The sequence below is a fragment of the Nicotiana attenuata genome, unplaced genomic scaffold (assembly GCF_001879085.1).
Source record: "Nicotiana attenuata strain UT unplaced genomic scaffold, NIATTr2, whole genome shotgun sequence".
NCBI classification, from domain to species: Eukaryota; Viridiplantae; Streptophyta; class Magnoliopsida; order Solanales; family Solanaceae; genus Nicotiana; species Nicotiana attenuata.
In genome coordinates this window covers 145878-173672 of record NW_017671469.1, presented here as the reverse complement: position 1 = coordinate 173672, position 27795 = coordinate 145878, and positions in this window count along the sequence as shown.

Genomic DNA, 27795 nt, shown 5'->3' with positions numbered 1-27795 from the left:
CCCCTCGGGCTATATCTCACATTACAATGGGTACCCGCGCTCACTAGGGGTGTGCATACTCCTGGAGGGGCCCCTTACGGCCAAGAGCAATATCAAGCTATCTCGTGGCATCATAAATAGGCTCTCTGCGTCATATCAATATCAAGCCACCTTGTGGCACACAATCTCAGGCCCTCGGCCTTATTATCATAATCAGTATATCAACGCTGCAGTGTGCAGCCCGACCCAAAAGTATCCTCACAATACAGGCCCTTGGCCATACTCAGTCAGAATCTCATAAGCCCCTCAAGCACCAGTAAAATATGAAGCTCAGCTCAAATATCTTTGAAAATATCAATTAATGTGTTTAAAACAGAATAACATAGCTGAGTTATTAAAGTAGTGAAAGTATAGCATGACTGAGCACAAGTATGAAATCAAACAATGAGAAAAATATCATTAACAATCCCCTAAGGGTTCAAACTGTTGGCACGAAGCCCAAGTATGGCATTTAGCCCAAAGTATAATTATATCAAACAATTAGCTGCCCATTATACAGAAAAATAGTCATTCGGGATGGACTAAGTCACAATCCCCAACGGTGCACGACCCCACGCTCGTCATCTAGCGTGTGTTTCACCATAATATAGCACGACGCTGTGCAATCTTGGGTTTCATACCCTCAGATCATCATTTAAAATCAGTACTCACCTCGAACTAGCCCGAAAAGCTACTCTGCAACACGCTTGCCTCTCGACCCAACTTCCGAGTTCTCCAAATCTACCATGTTCAGATTTTTATTGTCAAATTATGCTAAACAAATGAATTCCAATTGAAAAATATCAATTTTAAGCACAAAAGCCGAAATTAGACAAAACCCAACCCCTGAGCCTGTGTCCCAGAACTGAACAAGCTTTATGCCAAAATTTTCTTTATCATCTCATGAGTCTGTACATATAAAGAACTCAAAAATCGGAGTTCGTTTGACCCCTCAAATCATCCCTAAAAGGTCTCATAATCTCAAGCCCTAACTCCACCTTTATCTACTGATTTTCATGTCTAAATCCCTGTAAGATCACATATTTAACTCAAAAATAGGAAGAAATCACTTACCTAGTGTTGCTTGGTGAAAATCCCTCCTTGAGCTCTCCAAAATCGTCCAAGACAAATGAAAGAAATGGGCTAAAACTCGTGTTTAAAACAATCTGCCCAGGCTTCATCGAGTTGTACCTTACGTGTGCAGGTTGTACATCCTCTTACCATTTTCCCCTGCCGTACACCTTCTGTTAAAACGCCCATAACTCCTGGTGGAAATATCCAAATGACAAACAGTTTGAAGATTTAGAAATTAAACTCGAAGATATTTCATTTGATAGGTTGTACACCATATAACTCTTTATATATTCCGAGATATGAGCTTCTAAAGTCGGCTCCATGCATCATAAAATTCTATCGAAACTACTCCACAACCATCTTCAATCGATCATAACTTTCGATAAAATGTTCAAATCATGAATGGTTTAACATTTTGGAAACTAGAAAGCAAGGTCTACAAATTTCATGTTTTGCAATTTTTCTGATTTCTTATAGATCTCAAGATTTGATTTTCCATACTCGATTCCTCACGTCAGAAATTTTCTGGTGAACAGCTGAAGCTCAAAAATCTGCAACTTTTCCAAAGCATGAAATAGTCCGTTTAACCACCCGAAACTCACCCGAGGCCACCAAGACCTCAACCAAACATGTCAACATATCCCATAACATCATTCAAACTTGTTCCAACCTTGGAAACGCTAAAAACATCACAACACCAAATTCGCATCGGATTTAAGCCTGAGAATTTCAAAATCTTCTAAATCACGCTTTTGATAAAAAACCCAACCAACCCACGTCCGAATAAAATAAAATTTTGCACACACATCTCAAATGACACAACGGAAGTACTTCAAATCTCGGAATTCCATTCCGACTCCTATATCAAAATCTCACTTATCAACTAGAAAACGCCAAAAACTCAATTTTGCCAATTCAGGCCTAAATCTACTCCGACCTCCAAAACACATTTCGATCACGCTTCTAAGTCCAAAATAACCTAACGTAGATAACCAAATAATAAAAATTCCAATCCGAGATTATATACTAACAAGTCAAATCTTGGTCAAACCTTTCGAATTTCAAGCTTCAAACTGAGAACTATTCTTCTAAATTTATTCTGATCACCCTGAAAACCAAAACCAATGATTTACGTAAGTTATACTACACTACACGGGGAAAGTCATTCCCTAGAACTAGCGAGCAAAGTGCAAAAGCTCACAACGACCGGTCGGGTCGTTACATAACCCTAGCCACCGCCACCAAAACCATCCCAAATATCTTCGATTCCTACTCGTTCCATGGATTTCCATGGCTGTTTGAGACTTCTACTAGTCTCCTACTTCTCCTGGTTGCTAGATTTTGTAATTTTATGGAAAGATTTCAAAGAAATCTAGGCAGATCTTGTTTGAGACTCTTCAAGGGTCCGCCTATGGTCTGTGAGTGTTACCATCTCGATGTTTGTGGTTCAAATCTCTTGTTCAAGGCCAGATTCTCTTTACCCCTTTCCTTTTTCTTAAAAACCCTAGTTTTGGACATGAATCCATCCAGATCTTTGTAGGTCTGAAGCGATTCTGAGTGCGTCAACAACTTTTCTTTAAAAGTTCTCTTATTTCTTTATTGTTAATCGACCTTTAAGCACTTTGTTATATTATGGTTTAGTTTTCTTGTTATTTGTTGGTCGAATCTCTGTGTATCTGAAGTATTTTCAAGATTTCCATGACCGTATTTCTTAAGATTTTTTTGATTCCATACTCTGTATATTATGGTTTGGTTTTCGTCTATTTTCTCAAAGGGTTTTCTGAAATTTCTCATGTTTTTGTTTAAACTTTCTGTAATGACTATGTTCCAGGCTTGATTGCTTGACTGTTTATTGTTTGACTTCAACATTTTTGTTCTTTATTGTTTGAATAATTGACCGATAACTAAATTATCTAGGGTTTAATTTATTTGCTTAAATAGTTACTGATTTCTGCTTGCTTTTCTTAATCGAGAAGTTCCTAATTGGCATCTCTAGCCTATTAATGGGTTGATTGACCCTTGATTGGTCTCTAATTACCTACGATTGCCTTATTCGTGTGATTGATTGCTTGATTTATGGGTTCTAACCCTAATTGGTTGTTAAACCCACTTCTTGCCTTATTTGAAACTCAATCAGAGTTATTTTCCCCTAAATTTCTATCCCTATCAAGCTTGATTGATTATTTGATTACTTCCCTTACCTTATTTACAATATTTGCCCGCCTTTCCTTATTAAGTTATCTGTATGGTTTTGGGGATTCTTACTGATTCCCTATTTGGTATGATTTGGATTCCTTACCCTAATTAACCTTTTTTCCGTTAAGTGATTACCCCTAATTAAGGGGTCTATTCTGGACTCCCTTACATGAATTGATTCTATAATTGTTTGACTGCCCCTTAATTGATTGACTTCTAATTCTCTTTACCTTATTTGATCTACTCGCCAAGTGCTATATATACACTTTGTTTTACCTCTCAAGAAGACAAACAACAGTTTACATAAACACACTCACACACAAACTCTGCTCTCATCTCTCTACTACTTGTGTTCATTGTTTGTCTAGTTGGCTGAAAGGCAGGACTAGACTGTTGAATCCTGCCTACTTTACCTTTTGCTTTTGGTTCTTTAACTAGTATGCTCTCACTTTACTATCATGCAAACCTCTGTATGATTTGATCTGTGTACTTCCTATTCCCAGCATGTCCATTTTATGTTGCTAAATCAGCAGGATCTTTATATCAACCTATTTGTCTTTAACTAGACCTATGTGATTCATGCTTATTATTCCTAGCCAGTATGTGTACTTCCATTCAACTAAACTACATACTTCCTGCTACTCAACATAATCTATATGCTTCCTTATAATAACATGCCTACTTCTGTCTTAATTGAACCTATGTGTCTACTGCAATAACATGTTGTGATAACATGTCTACTTATGTCTGATTGAACCCATATGTTTCCTGCTCTTAATCTTTTTGTTCTTGCTTTAGTTAGAATTATGTGTTTCCATGTGAACCAGACTCATGCTTATTTCTTCTTCACTAGCATCTTATGTTTGATAAATTAATATTTTACCAACTTATCTTGTCTTTAAACCTATACGTTTGCTATGTTTGAGTGATAAAATCGTGTGTTTAATGTCATTTACTTCTATTTTACAGGTTGTATGTGATTTAGAAGTAATGGTGAATAAACCAAGTGAAAACAAGTCTAAAAGGAGCTAAAATGGACAAGGAGAACCTGCCCAGTGATTTACTCTTCACGAACGCGAAGGTACAACGCGAACACGAAGAAGCACGAGCCAGACCTTCGCGAATGCGAAGTGCACAACGCGAACGCGATGAATCAGAACTTGGACCTTCGCGAACACGGAGAACCAAACGCGAACGCGTAAGCTGAGATTAGCAAACCTTCGCGAACGCGATGAAGAAACTGGGAGAGAAATCTGGGCAACTCTAGAATTTCACATTTTCACCCTAAACCATTTAATACCGAAACCAGCTAATTTTTGAACGATCTTTGGCTTATTTGTCAGTTCCATAGACTAGAGACAACAAGGTGAAAGCTAGGGTTTTTGCACACACACTTTGGTCTTGAAGATGCGAAGCTTGTGGTTGAGGATTTCTTACCCATTTATGTTTATTTCTTCATTTCCTTGCTTTGTATTGTATATCTAAGTGTGTAGTATTTTATTCAACACTTGAATCTTGTTTATGAAAATATTCATGCCTAAAGTATGGATTAAATACCTTGTTGTGCTTATGTATTGAATGATTTTCATTTATTTATGAAGTGAGTTGTTGTTTCTTTAATTATTCTTGTTCTTTAATGTTTCCAAAGGGATTATCTAACCCTAGGACTCGCCCATTAACTCCTAATTAATTTAGGAAAAGATAATTTGGGGTTGGAAAAGATTAATTAACAAGAACTTGAGGTGTTAACCCTCATTTTATAAATTCTACCTAGGAATAGGATTGAACTACTTGTAGCCATATCCGGGACTGCTTACTCTCTTAATTGTTTTAGGGATAATTCAATTAGGAAGTCTTGTTAGTCTTTGGAAGAAGCTAATATAGAATTATTACCAGTGGCTAATTAACATAAACTCGCTCATATTTTGTATAATCATGAAATACATTGCGTTGTTACTTGAGTGTAATTCCCGATGCATTCATCCTTGAAGCCATTGATCATTTTACTTGCTTTCTAGGTTAGTTTATATTTTCGCATTTAGATATAAATATTTTCCAAAAACCAATTCTAAGTGTTTGGCATTGTGCGATAAGTGATAATTCTCTTACATTCCTAATTGCCTACATATTGTTCTCTGTGGGATTCGACCCCGACTCATAGTTGGGTATATTATATTGCATGCGACCGTGTCCATTTACTTTTTAGTAGTGGAGTTGGACGTCATCAAAATTGGCACCATTGCCGGGGAATAATTTGGCATAAATTAGGTTTTTGAGAAATAAGTGTAAGTGCTTTGGTCCAAACTTGTGAATATTTGTGTAATTAAATTTTCTTGCCTTGGTCTATTTTTCTTGTTTGCTTCTAGTATATTTTCTTATTTTTTAAAAATGCGATCATATAATGAAAATTGGTCGGATGGTAGTTGTTCATACTTTGATGACCTTGTCCTTATTGTGGAGGACCACACTCGTGGAAAAATTGTTTAAATTCTCCCGAGGGTGGATTGTGCACACAATCTCAAACCCATGAGTGGAGTATTTGTGATAAGTGTGGTTTTCGAAATGGTCATTAGGAGGATTGTGCTTATTTGTCCTTCCCTTCCCCAAGCCCCCGCTATGATGATTCTACTTGTTGTGATGAAAATTATAGGGCTATAGAAGTAGAAGAAGTTGAGCATGGTCAAAATGGTGAGTTCAAGCTCATGCTAGAGTGCTTACTTGAAGGAGGAAACAAAGAACAAAGTGCCTTGGAGGAGTTTTTGGAAAATAATCTCCAAAATGACTTGAAAGGTTGCACTTACAAAAGGAGGAAATGCTTGAAGCTTTTGTCACGATCCCAAACCGGATCCGGTCGTGATGGCGCCTCTCGTGAAGACAAGGCCAGCCGACAAAAACCCCAAATCCATATCAATAAGTTTAATAGGTCAATTTAAGCCCTCTTAATTAATCAGATATTGCATAATGTAAATTTAAATGAATGGTGCAGAAATAGATACAGCCCGGCATCGAGGTGTCACCAGTCACGAGCATCTACAAAGGTCTAAAATACAACAGGATTTTGGAAATATACTAAATATAGTCTAATGAAATCAAGAGGGAGTAAAGCAGTGCTGTAGACGTCGGCTAGCCACCTCGCTAAACTCCAATGAGTTTGTCTCTGCTCAGCCAATACCCGCTACCGGGTGCAGAAATACCTGAATCTACACACAAGGTGCAGAGAGTAAAGTGAGTACTCCAAATCAGTGAGTAATAAAGGTAAATGAAAGCCGAGCAGTAAGAAAACACGTAAAGTACATCAACATGCTACATAGAGTAGTACAAAACCAGTAAGAAAGCAATGAAGCTGTGCAATCTCTTTAAGCACCTTAGCTCAATTTAAACTTCTTTAAAAATGACTTTTTAACATCTAAGCAATTGAATGCAAAGCACTTAGAACAGATAAGCATAGAAAATACGTCCCTCGGGCACAAATAACATCAAAATCAGGTAAATGACAGGCAAATAAGAAAGATAAACACATAAGGGTTCACCTGTCGGGCATAGTGTCAACAAATCTGCCCCTCGGGCAATATCTCTGAACAATACCAGCCCTTTGGGCTATATCTCACATCACAATGGGTACCCACGCTCACTGGGGGTGTGAAAACTCCTGGAGGGGCCCCTTACGGCCCAAGCGCGATACCCAGCCAACTCGTGGCATCATCTCTAGGCTTTCTGCCTCATATCAACAAGCCACCTCGTGGCGTACATATCTCAGGCCCTCGGCCTCATAATAACAAGCCACCTCGTGACGTACATATCTTAGGCCCTCGGCCTCAAATCAATATCAGTGTTTCCTTACAACATAGGCCCTCGGCCTTACTCAGTAAAATATCCTCACAAGCCACTCGGGCAACAGTAAATCAGAGTTTCTCAGCCCAAACATCATTTAAAATATCATTTAAGTATTAAAATTGAGTAAACATGGCTGAGTATGACAACAGTGGAAAATAACATGACTGAGTTCAAATATAAAGTCAAAACAGTGAGAAAATATGAATAAAAATCCCCGAAAGGTTAAAATAGTTGGCACGAAGCCCAAATATGGCCTTCAGCCCAAATAATGATGATAGCAAATAGATTTCAGTCAAATACGCGGTAAAATCATCAATCGGGAGGGACCAAGTCACAATCCCCAATAGTGCACAACCCCACGCTCGTCATCAAGCGTGTGCCTCACCTCAATATAGCACTACGATGTGCAAATTTAGGGTTTCAAACCCTAGGAACATCATTTGCAGTCATTACTCACCTCGAACCGGTCAAATCTCTAGATCGCGACGCCTTTGCCCTTTTAATCGGCCTCCAGTCGCATCGAATCTATCCAAAATCAGAACGACGACGTCAAAATAGGCTAAGGGAACGAAGCCCAAGAGAAAACCATCAATTATAGACATAAATCTCGAAATTACCAAAATCCGACCACTGGGCCCACATCTCGAAATTCAATAATTTTTACATCAATAGATTCCTTATCTCCCCACGAGTTCATACATATCAAAAGTTTTGAAATCCGACCTCAAATGGTCCATCAAATCCTCAATCAAAGGTCTCTAATACTAAGCCCAAGTTTTCCCCAATTTTAACCCTTAATTTCTATAATTTCTAACTCCAATCCGTGAAATAATAGCATAGGAACGAGTTTTAAGTCCAAATTCCTTACCTCAATGACGTTCCCTTCAAATCCCTCTTCCAAATTGCCTAAAAAGCTCCACAGCCAAAGTAGAAATGGTGAAAAATAGATAAAAATTGCGAAGGCCACAATTTATACTTTCTCCCCAGACATTTTCGCATATGCGGCCAAATATCCGCTTTTGCGGCACCGCATTTGCGGTTCTTCCTCCGCTTCTATGGAAATCACTTAACTCCCTTTGGTCCGCATTTGCAGTCCCATACCCGCATTTGCGACATCGTAGAGGCAGTCATCTTAGCCGCTTCTGCGGTCACTGCTCATCAAGCCCCTTTTCTTTTCTGCAGCTAATCGCCCGCACATGTGGCATCGCACGTGCGGTCCCCAATCCGCAGGTGTGGAAATACCAGAAGTAGCAAAAGTTCAGCAGCTGCAACAAAGTCTCAAACTCCTCGACAACCATCCGAAATCACCCCGAGTCCCCCGAGACCTCAACCAAAAGCACAAACACATCCCATAATCTTATTCAAACGCCTCAAAACAACATTAAAACACCAAAATCACATCAAATTCAAGCCTAGGATTCAAAAATCTTCCGAATTCCGCTTTCGATTAAAAACCCAACCAAACCACATCTGAATGACCTGAAATTTGCACACATGTCACAAATGAGACAATGGAGCTACTGCAACTTCCGGAATTCCATTCCGACCCCTATATCAAAATCTCACCTGTATCAACCCGAAAACGCCAAAACCTCAATTTCACCAATTCAAGTCTAAACCTTCCACGGACCTTCAAAATGCATTCCTATAACGCTCCTAAGTCCCTAATCACCTACCAGAGCTAACAAAATCATAAAAATTCCAATCCGAGATCATATACAAACAAGTCAAAACTTGGTCAACCCTTTCAAATTTCAAGCTACAAATTGAGAAGTGTTCTTCCAAATGCATTCCGATTACCCTGAAAACCAAAACTAATGATTTACATAAGTAATAATACATCACACAGGGCAAGTCATGCTCGAGATTTGGCAAGCAAAGTGCAAAAGCTCAAAACAACCGGTCGGGTCGTTACATCATCCCTCGCTTAAACATATATTCGTCCTCGAACGTGCCCATAGCTGTTCCAAAAGTTAGTAATCATTTAATGACCTTACCGTGCATATACCCGGGGGTGTTCCCACGTCACCCTATCTCATATAGGTTCGATAACACACCGTAACTAAAATTTCACAATTCATCCTAGCCCATAAACCTTAGAGCCACATTTCTACTTCCGAAATCATCCACATGATCGGAATCTCACATCTATACTCTGCATAAGTCCGAACAAGCTGTAATAACCTATACCTGCAACCTCAGGTGCAATTACATGATATACAACATAACTCAAACACTTGTAGCGATAACTTCTAATCACGGCAGCTGCACACAACAATCGAATATCAATAGAACACCCCTTACCAGATAAAGTCTGATTCCAAAACTTTCATATACTGCCAATGATAAATGAAAAACGCAGCAAGTCATAACCATCTCTCAGATCAACTATTCAGGAATCCACTTCTCCTTTGGCAAGGACCATCGCAAATTTCTGAGCCAAACCTCGATATTATCCTTACAACGTGCTAAATTCGAATCCGTACGTATTCATTAAAGATCCCAACGATCTCATCTAACCAGCACAACCACTCTGGTGACATGACACCTCTATACAGACTTAAGCTGCAACTTGCGCAATCCGCGCACCAATAAGAAACAATCCACACATACTCAACTCATGCTAATGACTCAAAGGAAAGAGCTGCACCGCAAGCTCACCAGTACCACCACAACACAAGGCTGATGTGAGACCCTGTAAAATTTTTTGGACTTAAAACCTAGTAGCTTGTGGTACCGACTCCGTATATGTGTTAGGAATGTGTAGAATTCTTCGCGGCGAGCTTGCTCACCGCGGTTCAGACCCTTGGTAGTGATCTAAGCTTTTAAAAATCAAATGAATCAAGTTTCCAGAAAATTGTCATTTATGCGGTCCAGAATGCGGTCGTAGATCAGCTATGCGGACCGCATTCCTGCCGCAGAGTGAAGCAGAAGAATGGTCAAAATTGAAGTTAAACATGTGGTCCATTATGCGATCGCATAATCAATATGCGGACCGCATAATCGTCGCATAAATTCCTCACGGATTTGTGGGGGTCAATTCTGCGGTGCAAAATGCAACCGTATAACAGGAATGCGGACCGCATTCCTGTCGCAGACCCAGGCAGACCCTCAGGGTTTTTGGAGTCATTTCTGCGGTCCAATCTGCGGACCGCATTTCGATTCTGCGATCGCAGAATGCGACCGCAGATCTTGCCGGGCTTCTATTTTTCCAAATTTTAAAACCCGACCCCTTTTTAATAAAAGACCCCAACCCCCTCATTTTAACGACATTGCTGATCAAATTAAGAGAGAGGAAGAGAGGGTCTTGAGAGAGAAAATCATCTTCTCCAAATTCTTGTTCTTCAAAACTATCCGGGCCGGGGAAATTCAAGCTTATCTTCATACCCCCTTTCCCTACAGGTAAAATCCCTAACTTTTCCCATTGAAATTCTGTTTTTAATCTGGGGGGGGGGGGAGTTTCATGCATTGGTCTTTGAAAATAATGGTTGAAATCATTCATGCATGCCTATTAATAACCTAAAATTTTGTAAGAGGATTTGGTTAGGTTTAAGGGAGTGTACAAAGAGGGGTTGATAACCTAAGTTGAGTAACAATTGTGAGCTTCGATTCTAAGTTATGGGTATTAATTTGTGCACTATGTTAATTTTGCTAGATTTTTGGTGAATTGGAAGTAGGAATTAGGAAGCAATTCAACTTCAGGTATGTATGGCTAACTTTAACCTTTGTAAAATCGCCATGTTTGGTGTCCAAATACTTGGTATGCGATATTTTCATGAATTAGTTGTGAAGTTAACCTCTCGTGAGCAGTATGTGTTTGTTTGTGTACACCAATTGTGAATTCTTGTAAATATTGTGCCTTATGTGTTGTGTAGTAAGAATTGTGGAATAAATGATAGAAGAGAATCGTAACTGGTGAAACGGAAATAACTGTGGTAACATCTCTTGTGGTTAGTCGTGGAAAACTATTGTTGTGATCTAAATGGTACAACGGGCTATTGATAAGATGGAAATGGCATGGATAGTCATATAAACCCTTTGCAAGTTGTGTTGTTGTTGTTATTGGAATTTGTTGTTGTTGTTCTTAGAACCTGTTGTTGTATCTTTGTAAATTGTTATTGTTATGATTTTATTTGTGGATTGTGATTGCTCGGTGGGATCGGGTTGCGCGTCGCAACACGAAGTAATAAGGTGTGGGTTGTGGTGATAAGGGTGGCCGAGGTAATAAGGGTGGCCGAGGTAATAAGGGTGGAAAGTGATCGATATCACTATTGAAATGAACTATGAGAACATTGTGAAATTGAAAGTGTGGAAGTGATGATGGGGACAGGAGAGTTTGTTAACTTGCTTGCCTTGATTGTTTTCCTTGAGTGTACTCAATTGTTGTTTCTCTCAATTGTTTATTACTTGTGTATGGCTTGAGGTTACTCAGGGTAAGGTTTGTTATACATACCAGTACAATTCAAGTGTACTGATGTCCCTTTTAGCCGGGGGCGCTACATTCGTGTTATGATTGTAGGTGGATCTGTAGTAGGTACTCCAGCCCACCGATCGTAGCTCCCTCTTCGTCTTCCGTCAGCTATTTTGGTGAGCCCCATTCCTCTCGGGGCCCTACGTGGCTCAGGCCGCTTGTTTCCGTAGTTTTATTTTGCTGTTGTGTAAGGTATAGCTGGAGCCTTGTTACCGACAACTGTATTATCCTGTTGTACTTTTAGAGGCTTCGTAGATAGTGGATGTGGGTTAGAAGCTTATGTATATCCATGTTTCTTTTGTTGGGCAACGAATCAATAACTTCACTAACTGTTATGTATGTATGTATGTATGTTTTGCAAAAGGTGTTTTAAATTAATTATATGGCTAGTTCTTGCAAATATTGAGTAAGGAAAACATGGGGTAACGCGTGGGGTAGGAAAGGCACCCAGGTCCGCTTGGCTGGGGCTTCCCGGTCGGGCGCCGGTCATGTCTCTCGAATTTGGGGCGTGACAGCTGAGAACCCGTTTCACATCATAGAAATAGAACACGCGAATCTAACCCGCAAGGTCATACCTCCACATAACTTCATTGCAATGAGTGACCCTATCCAAACACTGGTCTAAATGAAACACCTCAAGTCACTCTGCTCGAAATTGACGACCACACACGATTGATGTCTAGAACCAGAGCAAATCATCATAACAGCGGTGGATCAAATACATAACACCACACATCCCAACAGTACATTACCAATACGCCATCCGCCGAGCAATATCCAATACTCCTCCCGCTCGAGCTCCACTGAGAGACCCCAATAACACCGCACTACATGTGCCTATAACCAACAAATCCTAATGCCCCACAACACGGAAAGGTAACTCATATATCTCCTCAAAATACTAATAGGCTCAATAACAATCGAATCACACATCCCTCAGCAATACAACTCGGAGCCAACCAAGTCGACTCAAGTTAGAACACACATCCACATTGGCCTGCCAGCAGACGCCTTATCAAGGAAACTCTGAAACTTCTCCCTCAACTCCTTTAACTCTACCGGTGCCATACGATACGATGCCCGACATCAAATCAATACCGAAATCAACAACCTTGTCCGGCGACATGCCCGGCCACAAGAACACATCCGAAAAGTCCCTCACCACAAGAACTGAATCAATGGTAGGAGTCTCTACACTAGCATCCATCACGAAAGCCCAAATAAGAAAGACCATCCTTCCCAGCCATCCGCTGGGTCTTCAAAATATAAAACCACCCTACTAAGAACATACTCTATCGAACCTCGCCACTCAATACGTGGCATACCCGGCATAGCCAACATCGCCGCCTTAGCGCGATAGCTCAGAATGACACAACACTGCGACAACCAGTGTATACCCAATATCACATCCAAAGTCTAACATACCAAGCAGCAAAAGATCCACTCGGGTCTCCAAACCCCAGTAGTCACTAAACAGTACCGATACACACGACCCACAACCACAATATAGCCTGAATATTAGAACTCCTAGTCTCCACTCCATACAACACACGAATCACCATATCCGATCCCAATTCCACCGTCCGAGTATACAACACACCTCTAATACCCAATCATTCCCACGAGAGATGCTCTTATGATTCTTCCGTGCCACCAATCAAACCCGAATATCAGCAGTCGATCCTACAAGAAAGTGCCACAATACCAATGAAGTACCATCAACTTAGTCACATTGCCTTTTTCTGAAACATATACCCTCGTCAAATCACCCCAATTAGCAATACTATTTCCTTAATCATCTGAAGATCATTTTCCTAATCATCTGAATCTCATTTCTCTAATTATCTGAAACTGCCCATGCTGCCTAAGAATTTTATGACCTTCCGTTCAGAACTGAACCGTAACCTTATACATGCAAATCTCAATCCTCTACAATATACCTCATATACCATACCATCCTAGGATAACATGAGAACTTCATCTCCCTTCCGAGCCATAAACATCTACGTACTCAACTTGTCAAGAACTTTCCATTGATCCCATCTAGAAGAAAATCACTATACATCCCATGCTCCTCATGCCCATAGAAAATATACAACTCCAACCGAGGTAGAAACCATCAAGAACTCTCCGAGTTCCCCTTGCACAAACTAGATCTGCCTGTACTGAATCCTTCTAACTCGACCAAACTACACAAGCCATCAAAACCTAAGAGCATTGCCACAAAATACCTGTAGGAACTCATTACCCCGTACACACTTAAGGAACTAATCATATCCTTACCATACCGATATGGCCTACTACCAAGCTATCCCATATATCTGAGTTTCCTTCTTGTTTGCCTTCAACTTGATATTCCTTTTTGCTATAACACCACAATTCCTCAACCCAGACTCCCTCCACGAGACCTAAGCACACACCACACCGACTAAGGCTCATAAGCTGCTGAATACCCCCTTAAACGTCCCCAAAAGCACCACATTCGAAATACTTTACTCTGAAGAGACCTCTTGCAAATCTAAATCCTTTACTTTCACCCTCCTGATGCTGATAAATAGAATCCCATAGTTGATATAGAAATGACACAAGTCCTGACAACCTCCAAAAGCAAACCTCAGTTTCTCGCCAAAAGTAATTATTTTCCAATTATTACATGTACAATCTTGAACACATTAGAACTATTCTCGAGGGTCATCCACTCTACTAAAACCGCAATTAGACTAATCAAATGAATCGAACAACCTGTACCTCATTAGCCCTCTGACACCACGGAATGTAACCTTTGTAAAAATTTTCCTTTACTCGAACCATACTCGGTCACAATCTCCGTAGAGCATAACTGATTCACTCGTACGCCTCAAAATGGAACCAACGTAGCATATAACAGTGCAACCAACTAATCAATAGTAGACTCCCCCACTTGGCTCGAAACCATAGATCAAAACACACACAATTACTCATAATGCATAAACTCTATTGATGCCATAGAACCATAGTGAGATTAAACTCAATACTTCATAAGCTCGTGAAACACAGACAATCTATTACTTTAAATCTTTTACAAATCTCGCATTCACTCTCATAACAGTTAAACCCACTCTCTCAGGAGACCCAAGATCAGATTGCAACCCATATATTTCATTTGCAAATGAGATCTTCTAACAGACAACATAAGGATCAGATAACTTCAGAACACTCCATAGATAACCCACCCGCTTTGCCTCAAACTAATATTTTTGTATACCTTCCACCGTCATAGACATTACGCAGTCACTTAAACTTCCTGAGTCCGAACTCATACCGCCACATGAAATTTACTTCACTCCCAACTAGGAAACATGAAAAGATTCTTCAAACACCCGTAACTCGGGGGTATACTTCAAATCACAATGGAAATCACGCCCTAATAGCTCTTCTACCCTCTAGCAGACCCTTCTCGATGCTTCCAAATCATATGAATACATCCCGCAATCATAACCATACTCATTGCATAGCTATCCATACATCACTTCTACTAATAGGGACACTACCAAACATATAAGTTCAAAAACACGTGCTCACACAATTAGCACCTCGGTGCTCAAGCTATAGGAAAAAATCCGGCCTCGAGTCCTCCAGACTGGCCCAACATCAACACACAGAGATCACCTCTCGCCCTCGATCAGGGAATCACAAGCCATCGATGCACATCTGATACCGAGCGCTCATGCACGCATACGAATGCGTGAAAGGAATTCAAAGAGTTACTTTTCAAGCTGAATCAAGGACGCACGATAATAATTCAAGAATGTGAAGTTTTTCCTAATGGTTCTGTATCCCCTCGAGGATAAATAAAGATGTCTCCGTACCGATCTGTGAGACTCTACTAAACCTGCTCATGACTCGCGAGACCTATGTAACCTAGGCTCTAATACCAACTTGTCACGACCCCAAACCGGACCCGGTCATTATGGCGCCTCTTGTGAAGACAGGGCCAGCCGACAAAATCCCCAAATCCATATCAATAATTTCAATAGGTCAATTTAAGCCCTTTTAATTAATATGATATTGCATAATATAAATTTAAATGAACGGTGCGAAAATAGATACAGCCCGACATCGGGGTGTAACCAGTCACGAGCATCTACAAAGGTCTAAAATACAACGGGATTCTGGAAATACACTAAATATAGTCTAATGACATCAAGAAGGAGTAAAGCAGTGCTGCGGACGTTGGCAACCACCTCGGTAAACTCCAATGACTCTTTCTCTGCTCAGCCAATACCCGCTATCGGGTGCAGAAATGCTTGAATTTGCAGGTGCAGGGAGTAAAGTGAGTACTCCAACTTAGTGAGTAATAAAGGTAAATTAAAGCTGAGCAGTAAAGTACATCAACATGCTGCATAGAGTAGTACAAAACCAGTAAGAAAGCAATGAAGCTGTGAAATATCTCCAAGCACCTTAGCTCAGTTTAAACTTCTTTAAAAATGACTTTTTAACAACTAATCAATTGAATGCAAAGCACATAGAATAGATAGGCACAGAAAATACGGCCCTCGGGCACAAATAACATCAAAATCAGGTAAATGACAGGCAAATAAGATAGATAAACACATAAGGGTTCGCCCCTCGGGCATAGTGTAACCAAATCCGCCCCTCGGGCAATATCTCAGAACAATACCAGCCTCTCGGGCTACGTCTCACATCACAATGGGTACCCACGCTCACTGGGGGTGTGCAGACTCCTGGAGGGTCCCCTTACGACCCAAACGCAATATCAAACCATCTCGTGGCATCATCTAGGCTCTCGGCCTCATATCAACAAGCCACCTCATGGCGTACATATCTCTGGCCCCCGTCCTCATAACAACAAGCCACCTCGTGGCGTACATATCTCAGGCCCTCGGCCTCAAATCAATATCAGTGTTTCCTCACAACAGAGGCCCTCGGCCTTACTCAGTCAAAAATCCTCACAAGCCACTTGGGCAACAGTAAAACAATGTTTCTCAGCCGAAACATCATTTAAAATATCATTCAAGTATTAAAACTGAGTAAACATGGCTGAGTATGAAAATAGTGGAAAATAACATAAGACTGAGTTCAAGTATAAAGTCAAAACAGTGAGGAAATATCAATAAAAGTCCACGAAGGGTTCAAATAGTTGGCATGAAGCCCGAATATGGCATTTAACCCAAATAATGATCATAGAAAATGGATTTCAGTCAAATACGCGGTAAAATCATCAATCGGGATGGACCAAGTCACAATCCCCAATAGTTCATGACCCCACACTCGTCATCAGGCATGTGCCTCACCTCAATATAGCACTACGGTGTGCAAATTTGGGGTTTCAAACCATCAGAACATCATTTACGATCATTACTAACCTCGAACTGGTCAAATCTCTAGCTCGTAACGCCTTTGCCCCTCGAATCGGCCTCCACTCGCGTCGAATCTATCCAAAATCAGAACGAGGACGTCAAAATAGGCTAAGGGAATAAAGCCTAAGCGAAAACAATAAAAAATAGACACAAATCCCGAAATTACCAAAACCCGACCCCCCGGCCCACTTCTCGAAATTCAATAATTTTTACATCAATAGATTTCTTATCTCCCCACGAGTTCATGCATATAAAAATTTCTAAAATCCAACCTCAAATTGTCCATCAAATCCTCAATCAAAGTTCTCCTGTACTATGCCCTAGTTTTTGCCAATTTTAACCCTTAATTTCCATAATTTCTAACTCTAATCCATGAAATAATAGCATAGGAATGAGTTCTAAGTCCGAATTCCTTACCTCAATGACGTTCCCTTGAAATCCCCTCTTCCAAATTGCCGAAAAAGCTCCAAAGCCAAAGTAGAAATGGTGAAAAATAGCTAAAAATTGCGAAGGCCGCAATTTATACTTTCTGCCCAGACATTTTCGCATCTGCGGCCAAATATCCGCTTCTGCGGTACCGCATTTGCGGTTCTTCCTCCGCTTCTGCGGAAATCACTTAACTCCCCTTATTCTGCATCTGCGGTCATATACCCGCATCTGCGATGTGCCGCTTCTGCGGTCACTGCTCATCAAGTCCCTTTTCTCTTATACGGCTAATCACCCGCACATGTAGCGTCACACCCGCGGTCCCTAATCCCCAGGTGTGGAAATACCGGAAGCAACAAAAGTTCAGCAGCTGCAACAAAGTCTCAAACTCCCCGACACCCGTCCGAAATCACCCTGAGGCCCCCGAGACCTTAACCAAAAGCACAAACATATCCCTTAATCTTATTTAAACTTGTTCAAACCTTCGGAACACTCAAAACAACATTATAACACAAAAATTACATCAAATTCAAGCCTAGGATTCCAAAATCTTCTGAATTCCGCTTTCGATCAAAAATCCAACCAAACCATATCTGTTTGACTTGAAATTTTCACACACATCAGAAATGACACAATGGAGCTACTGCAACTTCCAGAATTCCATTCCGACCCCTATATCAAAAACTCACCTATCAACCGGGAAAAGCCAAAATCTCAATTTCGCAAATGCAAGCCTAAACCTTCCATGGACCTCCAAAATGCATTCCGATCACGCTCCTAAGTCCCAAATCACCTATCAAAGCTAACCAAATCATAAAAATTCCAATCCGAGATCATATACAAACAAGTCAAAACTTGGTCAACACTTTCATATTTCAAGCTACAAATTGAGAATCGTTCTTCCAAATTCATTCCGATTACCCTGAAAACAAAAATCAACGATTTACATAAGTCATGATACATCACACGTGGCAAGTCATGCCCTAGAACTGGTGAGCAAAGTGCAAAATCTCAAAACAACCGGTCGAGTCGTTATAGCTTTAGAGGTCCAAAAAGCCTCGGAAGTTAACGAGATCCAAGAATTTTCCTTATATGTGGAAGCGGAAAATCCTTCCTTGGCGCTTGATCAAAATCAAGAAGAACTCTCAAATGCTCAAAATGAGAAGATGATGCTCATGTTGGAGACCATTCTTGAAAATGAGGAGAAGCATAACTTTGCATACGAGGACTTGAAACAAGGCTTGACTTACAATGATGAACATATCCGCACTTTGGAAGATCAAATGAAAATATTGGTTGAGGCTCACTATGCCCACCAACTTGAGAGTGTGGAAGGAAGCCAAGAAGAGTCCAATTTCGAGGAAGAAAGTGAGCTTTGCTTCGAGGAATCAAGAATTGAACATCTGCCAACCGACTCTATGAGTGTTAGTGATGCCAAGAAAAACATGGAATTAGAGTCAACCGGTTTAATGAAAATTTTGGTTAGATTGACTCTAGTCCGGGGGAAAAGTGGATGTCAAAATCCGAGAAAAATTGCAAGTTGGAGGTTTGAAGTCACATTCCAAGCATTTTTCAACATTGGAATTGTGTTGTGATATGGAAGTTGAACCACACGAATCAATGAATGACTGCGAGGAGGAAAAGATCATACCATACATCCTACAATTTGAGGGAACAAGAAAGCAAAATAACATTCCTCACATGAGAGCCAAGAAGCAAAATGAAGAATTTAATGCTTGGCTTGATCATCGGCTTACCACCCCCCATTGCTCGTGGTCACAAGCTTGATTCCAAGCTAGGTGCCTGATTCATATCATCCAAGTGGCGGGAAAAGTTGTAAAGTTGAGTTGTGTCATGCCTTCACGACGTTAAAAGCGGTGCTTGGTGGGAGGCAACCTATCGTTTTACAATTTTTTGATCGTTTTTGAAATTTACTTTTCTAGAATAGCTTAGAATATTATTTGTAACTAATCTCCCATATTTTAGATTTTTTGGAGATGATTTGAGCAGGCTGGAGTGGTCCGGAGAGCCAAAACTGTGCAACTTCAGAAAAGAACAACGCTTCGCGTTCACGAGTCCTCACCACGTTCACATAGGTTTAGCAATTGTTAACCCTTTGCGTTCGCGTGTACGACAGTTGCGTTCGCAGCCTTCAGCACTGTTTACCCTTCGCGTACGCGAAAAACCCTCGCGAACGCGTAGGGTCGGGTAACTGTAAATACCAATCACCTACAGGACACGAAACTTCACCCCCCTTTTGCTCAAAACAACAATTCCCTTTACTCCCAAAAATCAAATCATCTAAAATTTTCAAGACTTTTGCAATTTTCCATCTCCACGCTCAAGGTATGTAATTTCCTCTCTTGTATCTTAAATCTTTCTTCCCTTTCTTTGTGTGAAACAATGGAAGAACATCCATGGTTGATTGGTGCTTAGGGTTCAAAATCTTTGTGATCTTAAATGTCAAATTTGTTTGCGAAATTTGTTGTGCTTGCTGAGTAAGGTTGGTTGAGTGTGAGTGGTTGTTTTTTTGAAGAAAATTTTGGGTAAGATCTGTGCGTAAATTTTCTGTAAATGAACAAAGAAAAGAGGGCACCCCAACTGTTTGAAGAAAATCCTAAAAGAAAACATGCTCTGGGCGAGGAAGATGACCTTCGCAAATGCGAGGGTCTGCCCGCGAACGCGAAGGCAAGACAGTGGGGGCAGAAAATTTTGACCTTCGCGAACGCGATGGTCTGCTCGCAAATGCGAAGGTGTGATTCAGGGAAAAAATTTTTTGCTCTTCGCGTACTCGCAAATGCGAAGGTATGATTCAGGGAAAAAATTTTTTGCTCTTCGCGCAGTCCCGAAATTGGCAAAATCCAGTAGCTTCGCTCAGCTCTGCCCGGGACGTTTTTTGCCCATTTCTTTGGTCTAATACTTCCTAATACATTGTTTTAAGTGTCTGTATGAGCTTTTAACATTGTTGGTCTATTTTGTAGCACTTTGGGCTTAAAATTGATCCGGAACATAATAAAATTGCACAAGAACATGTCTTTGGAGCTGAACAAGTGGAACCCTTTGACCATGAACAGTTTCTATCTGCAGCATGTGAGCGGAGGTATGATGAACTCTTGTCCAAGACCATCGTCTAGGAAAGAGGGATAAACTTGGAAAAAGATGAAGCTAAAATTTTGGGCTTCTACACGCGCTTGATAGAGAGCAGGTGGATTTGTTTTGCTGAGCAACTAAATAATGCCAACCACACAATAGTTCTGGAATTCTATGCAAACGCATTGAGGACCGACTTACAAGGTGCCTTTGTTACTACTATTCGGGGCGTGCAAGTCCACTTAATCCATGAGATAATAAATGGTGTTTATGGACTCCCCAATGCTGACAACGAGGTCTACAGAGACAAAGCCAAAGCAGGAGGAAGCTAGTGGCTAGTAGATAAGTTACATGATGGGGTTACCCCGAAGTGGCTGACAGTGCACAAGGGAGTTGATTCTCACGATTTCACTGCTGAGGAAAAGACATGGATCTCCATCATCTGTTCAAGAGTGTCACCCTCTACAAATGAAACTGAAGTGACACCAGACAGGGCACTGATAATTGCTGCTATCATGGGTGGACTACCTGTGAACGTGGGGGAACACATTGTCCGAGAAATTGAGCAAGCCACTCATGGTAGGTCCAAGAGCCCGTTCTTTCATTCGTTTATCACTAGACTTTGCTATGATACTGGGGTGCCTAAACGCCCCAATGATGTTGAGAAAGGTTCAGGAAATCCGATCATCCATCCCTTGCTGAAAAGGGGACCTAGTGACAAACAGAAAAAGAGGAGAATTGATGTTGCTTCCTCTTTTTGGGCAGTTTTCTGAGGCCACCACTGATCCTGCTGAATCCTTTGCACCTTCATCAGGGTCCTTTGACCCCATGGGACCACTCCAGTCCGGTCCTCACACTATGCGCCACTTGTCCAGTCAGATATATGGAGTAGATGCGCATGTTAGGCAACTTATAGCTGGCCTTCCCACTGGCCCACCTTGGGATGCCACATCTACTAGGGCTACTGCCCCACCATCCATGGGGGATGTGGTCAAAGAGAAAAATTAACACCAGGCTGGAGAACATGAGTCGCCGGCAAGGAAAGATTGAGAAAAGGCAGAGAAAGTTCAAGGAGCATGAGAAGAAGAAAAGCAAACTGCTTTCCAAGATGATGCAAAAGCTTAGTACATTTTGTGGTTCACATGACTCGGAGGATGATGATGATGATGCAGACTTGGAGCTCAAATTTCTCACCACCTCCAGTTCTGACTAATGCAGTATTCAGGGAGCACTTTCTACCATTTTACTCTATCATGTTTAGTTGCATTGGGGACATTGCAACATCTTTAGTTGGGGGTGGCTTCTTGTATAACTGTTTTTCTTGTATAATTGTGGATAACTGTGGGTATGGTAGATTGGTACTGTGGTTGTTTCCATTTTTTTGTTAGTGTATTTTCATGTGATGTGTTATATTAGTATGGTTAGTAGCTTCTTAATTTTTTGTTTTTATATATATTATGCTTTATCTACTTGATGTTTATTAGCTTCTTAATTTTTTTATATAGTATGTTTTATGTTAGTGGCGATATCCTTGGTTTTCTTTATACCACGGTTCTTTTTCTAAGGATGCCAATTTTTTTCTTGAACCGGGTAATTGTAGAAAATTTTTGTTGACTTTTTCCGATGATGGATAGATAGACAACTTTCTTAAAGGAATTAGTCTTGTAGTTTAAATATAGCTATGTTAATATTAGGAAGAATAAATTGTTTGGGTTGGAGTTTGTGCCCATTGACCAAGTTGTGGCTTGCTTGGTACCAACATAATTTAAACCTCGCCATATGAATTTTTGGTTGTTGAAAAAGAAAAATAATTGAAGTAAAGATGTCATGACTTTTAGACTCAAATTTTGGCTCTTTGATTCACTAAATAGCTTCCTACGCTATATGTAACCTCTTTGAGTCATTGGTTTCAATTGGATTTTGGATTTGTATTCCACCTGAGTGTTCATGTGCCATGTGTGGTGAGATTTTTTGTGAGTTCTTTAGCATTACTTATAGTCTAGAACTTGCCCGGAATGAGCTTCAAGGCGAAATTATAGACTAACTTTGTTTGGAAAATTATATTAGGCCTTCCTTGGACCGCTATTGTGCCTTAAATTTCCTACCCTTGAATATTTTCCCTAGTCAACCCATTTTGAGCCTTCAACCTTATTATTTGGCAACCATGTTACAAACTTTAATCCTTTGTTCATTATTGATCTAGATTTTGGCACCCTACCTCCCAAAGAAAGTGTAAACATAGGCTAAAAGCCTAAGTTTGGGGGTGAAGGTTGGAAAAGTTGTGGTATGGAAGTTGTTTAAAAAAGTGGAAGGTAGAAAATAAAAATGAAACCTTCCTTGATTTTGAAAAAGAAAAAAATAGATTAAAATGATAAGTATTTGTGAATAATGGGATGACTAGGTGTGGAATGAAAAGTGAAGAAAGGATGGAGAATATTTTCGAAGGAAGTGGACTTTGATTGTAAATTTTTAGTGCTTGGGGAGGTTTTGAGTCACTCTAACAAAAATTGTGCCCTACCTTAACCAAAAGCCTAAACTTCAACCCTTTAAGTCCTAATTGATTTTGAACCAAGTTGTCTACATTAGTGGAGGAATACACGAAGGGCAAGCCTATGGTACTACTTGTATGCATTTGAACATCTTTTTGAGAGAGAGAGAGAGAGTTAATTCTTTCCATTTGATATTCCATTTTCTCTTTGAATTAAGATTTATGAGTGTGGGATCCCCTTTTAAATGTGAGGGCATATGAGATTTAAGTTGTGAATTTAATCCCATTTTCAATTGGAAGGAATGACCAAAGAAAGTTAATTGTGATAGAGAGGCAAATTTTAAAGCTTTAGTGTCATGACTTGATTGCTACTTTAATTTGCATTAGTGTTTGAACACTTGAAATATAATGAAATTCATGAAAAGTGTTCGGCAATTCATATGCACTGGTTTAATTGTTGGTACCAATCGAAGTCATGTCTTTGTGCTTATAGTAGACCTTTATGGCTTGGCATGATATGGATGCACTATTGAGTTAAATACTTGGGAGCAGATTTTGTCGCTTTCATTGCTTGAGAACAAGCAATAGTTTAAGTTTGGAGGTTTGATAAGTTGGTATTTTACCAACTTATCTTGTCTTTAAACCTATACGTTTGCTATGTTTGAGTGATAAAATCGTGTGTTTAATGTCATTTGCTTCTATTTTACAGGTTGTATGTGAATTAGAAGTAATGGTGAAGAAACCAAGTTAAAACAAGTCAAAAAGGAGCTAAAATGGACAAGGAGAATCTGCCTAGTGATTTAATCTTCGCGAACACAAAGAAGCAGGAGCCAGACCATCGCGAACGCAAAGGTACATCGCGAACGCGAAGAAGCAAGAGCCAGACCTTCGCGAATGCAAAGTGTACAACGCGAAAGCGATGAATCATAACTTGGACCTTCGCAAACGCGAAAAACCAAACGCGAACGCGTAAGATGAGATTAGCAAACCTTTGCGACAGCGAAGGTATGGTCGCGAACACGATGAAGAAACTAGCAAACCTCTGGAATTTCACATTTTTCACCCTAAACCATTTAATACCCAAACCAGCTCATTTTTGAACGATCTTTGGCTTATTTTTCAGTTCCATAGACTAGAGACAACAAGGTGAAAGCTAGGGTTTTTGCACACACACTTTGGTCTTGAAGATTCGAAGCTTGTGGTTAAGGATTTCCTACCCATTTATGTTTATTTCTTCATTTCCTTGCTTTGTATTGTATATCTAAGTGTGTAATATTTTATTCAACACTTGAATCATGTTTATGGAAATATTCAAGTTTAATGTGTGGATTAAATAACTTGTTGTGCTTATTTATTGAATGATTTTCATTTATTTATGAAGTGAGTTGTTGTTTCTTTAATTATTCTTGTTCTTTAATGTTTCCAAAGGGATTAGCTAACCCTAGGGCTCGCCCATTAACTCTGAATTAATTTTGGAAAAGATAATTTGGGGTTGGGAAAGATTAATTAACAAGAACTTGAGGCATTAACCCTCATTTTATAGATTCTACCTAGGAATAAGATTGAACTACTTGTAGCCATATCTGGGAGTGCATAATCTCTTAATTGTTTTAGGGATAACTCAATTAGGAAGTCTTCTTAGTCTTTGGATGAAGCTAATATAGAATTATTACCCATGGCTAATTAACATAAACTCGCTCATATTCATAAAATTATGAAATATATTGGTTCGTTACTTGAGTGTAATTCCCGATGCATTCATCATTGTAGCCATTGATCATTTTACTTGCTTTCTAGGTTAGTTTACATTTTCGCATTGGATATAAATATTTTCCAAAAACCAATTCTAAGTGTTTGGCATTGTGCGCTAAGTGATGATTCTCTTACATTCCTAATAGCCTACATATTGTTCTCTGTGGGATTCGACCCCGACTCATAGTTGGTATATTATATTGCATGCGACCGTGTCCATTAACTTTTTAGTAGTGGATTTGGACGTCATCGATGTTCACCTCTGACCAATATGACTTCCCAAGCCCTACTATCCCTCTGTATGTGACTCAATGCTCACCTAGTGGTAGTTAATTAACTTAGTTGAAACTCTAAGTTACCCTGTTTATGTATACTATTTGACTGTTGGGACCTTTGTTTAAGTTAGAGTGATTGAATACCCCTGTTTGTTCCTTACTTCCTTAGAATCTAAAACTATTTTCTTAAAACTATCTCCTGTTTTAAACCCTTATTCTTAGAATACCTAGGGTCTCGCCCCTCTAGTGTAAGCATTGCTTGGGAGTCCATGAGGCTCCTCTAAATTTTGATACACTAGAGTTGGCTTTCCAAACATGTCAAAAGGTTACTTTGAAAATTTTTCTGGTGTGACATTGCCTGGGGTCCTCGAGGCCCTGGGGAACTTTTACACACTAGGATTCTAGTGGGTGCACTATAGGGTTATGGTATTTCGAATGGTTGAAGGCCTGGTTTGCCAGGTTTATCCTTTGGGTCTATATTCAGGCTCCCTATAATTGTAGTAACTTCACTTCTATAATTCATTATTAATGTTGGTCTATAATAATAACCTTTGTTAACAGATATTGGGGAAATTAGTAAAAAGGGAGGGATTCTTATATGACTTTTATGGGGAAACCGGGGAGAGATCATCCTTCTAGGTCTTATTGTGTTTAGTTGCATTAGAAAATCATGCTTTGGGTTTATACTAGGCTTACCTGTATTAGAAATTATGCTTTAAGCTTGCACTATGTTTACCTGCATTAGAAACCATGACATACTAGACAATATGTTATAGGATCACAATCTCATTTGTTACATATTCTATTTCTGCATAATCATCCTGTTATTAAGTTGCCGCTATAATTCTGCCTAATAAAACGTCCACTCTTTCTGTGCATTGGAGATCCCGCCTTAGGACTGTGTTTGTGTTCGCTTTAAACCATATCTACTTTAATAACTATCTCGTTTATAAATTGTTTTTGTTTAAAATCAATCCCAACACTTAGATGTCATAGAGATAAGTGTCTATAAACCAGATCTGTAATGTAATATTCAGCACCTAGACCAGCATGCATATAGGACTAAATTAATTCAATTTGTTTTAAACTTATTCCAGAATTCTGATTGCATTTAGAATACATGTTTATAGGGTATTATAGATCTACGCTTAGGAAAGCGTATAGGTAATCAAGTTCTAACCAAATTTGTGGCACTATGCTTTGCTTGTTTGTGACTGCCCAGATTCTAAAAGATTCAGTAGGCAAACTGAATAGGTCTCTATCACTTCACCTTAACACAATGCTGCATATTCTCTGCTTGTCATGCTCACCTAGATATCCTATTCTAGGACATTTCGGAAATATCTAAAATCTGTTGTTTGAGACGTGCACTTACTTGCTATACTTGTGGAGGTAAAATGTGAGCCTTTTAACTGTTCTATCTTTGGTCCAGTCCCACGTGTTTTGTTTATCACCTAGAGTTTTCTCCTTTTAATTACTGTAGGAGAGTCTAGATCCACATTAACTAGAACTCCTAAATACCTCCGACACTATATAAGTAAAGGGACAGGTAGTGCACGCGTAGGATACATCTTAAGGTTGGTAGAATGCTTTAGGCTATGACCAAGGGGAGGGTAATTGGGTAGTAAAGGATATGATGACATGTGCGCTAATGCCACGTGTAACCCCTCTAGTTGAGGAAGGATTACCGGGTATTATACAATTGTGATCCTATAGGCTAACAAACCTAGAACTTCACTCATCTTATTTACATATGTTTGCTTAGACTACTTATCTGTCAAATTTCCTTTATCTTATATGTGTAATTAGACTAACTATTTGTTAAATGACTAATTCAGATTGCGTTCAACCGGGACCCACCGTTGTGGACCACGAGGGGTGCCTAACATCTTCCTCTCAAGGTTATTTCGAGCCCTTACCCAAGTGTCTGGTAATACAAACCGGTTTCATGAGTTATCTGCTCTAGGTGCCCTAATGCACCTTAAATCTATTAGGTGGCAACTCCTCAAATTCAAAAACCCAATTCCCAAAAGGTAGTGAGTTGTTCTCGATGAATGTCGAAACTCGAGCTCCGCGAGGAAAAAGGGGGTACGACAACATATCGACTTTGTTGGGGATATTTCAGGCTCTTAACATAACGAATTTGTTCTTGTGAATTAGTCTTAAGCATGCTTTATCCTGTGCACCCTTTCCCTTTCTTCCCTTTACTTGGATTAAATTGCTTATATTTTCAAGCTTTTAAGATTCCTTTATTTCCCGAAACTGACTTGTTTCCTTGTTTTCCTTTTGTAACTGTGTTTCAATTATTTAAATACAGCATTTATCATTTTCAACGTGCAAATACTTGACAACATGCTATTTATTGTTGCATAAATTATGCTCATCATCATATTCCACTCGTGCGTAATCAATCCTATAGCAACTCTTGATGAGTATTTGGGCTCTTCCTATATATTACCCCTTTAAATTCGAAAAGGCGTGTTTGCAGTAAAACTAGTCGATCAGCGGTGCCATCGATGGTCCCCTGACTTTCCCCTTCAAGTTGTCTGCTTGAGGGTCCCGGTCTAGACCTCTATAGAAACCTTACTCTGATTAATTGTGCATGCATCATGGTCAAACCTAGCCAGGTTAATATATTGACCACATAATAGCACTTTAAGACAAGCCTCACCCAAAAGTCCTTTAGGTTTTCCATAATCCCAACAGACTGTAATCATGATTGTGTGCATTAGTTTAGAGAAGTAAGTGCCAATATGCTAATCATTGTTGTATAAATAGACAAACTTGGAGGGGGAAAGGGCCTAACCTATA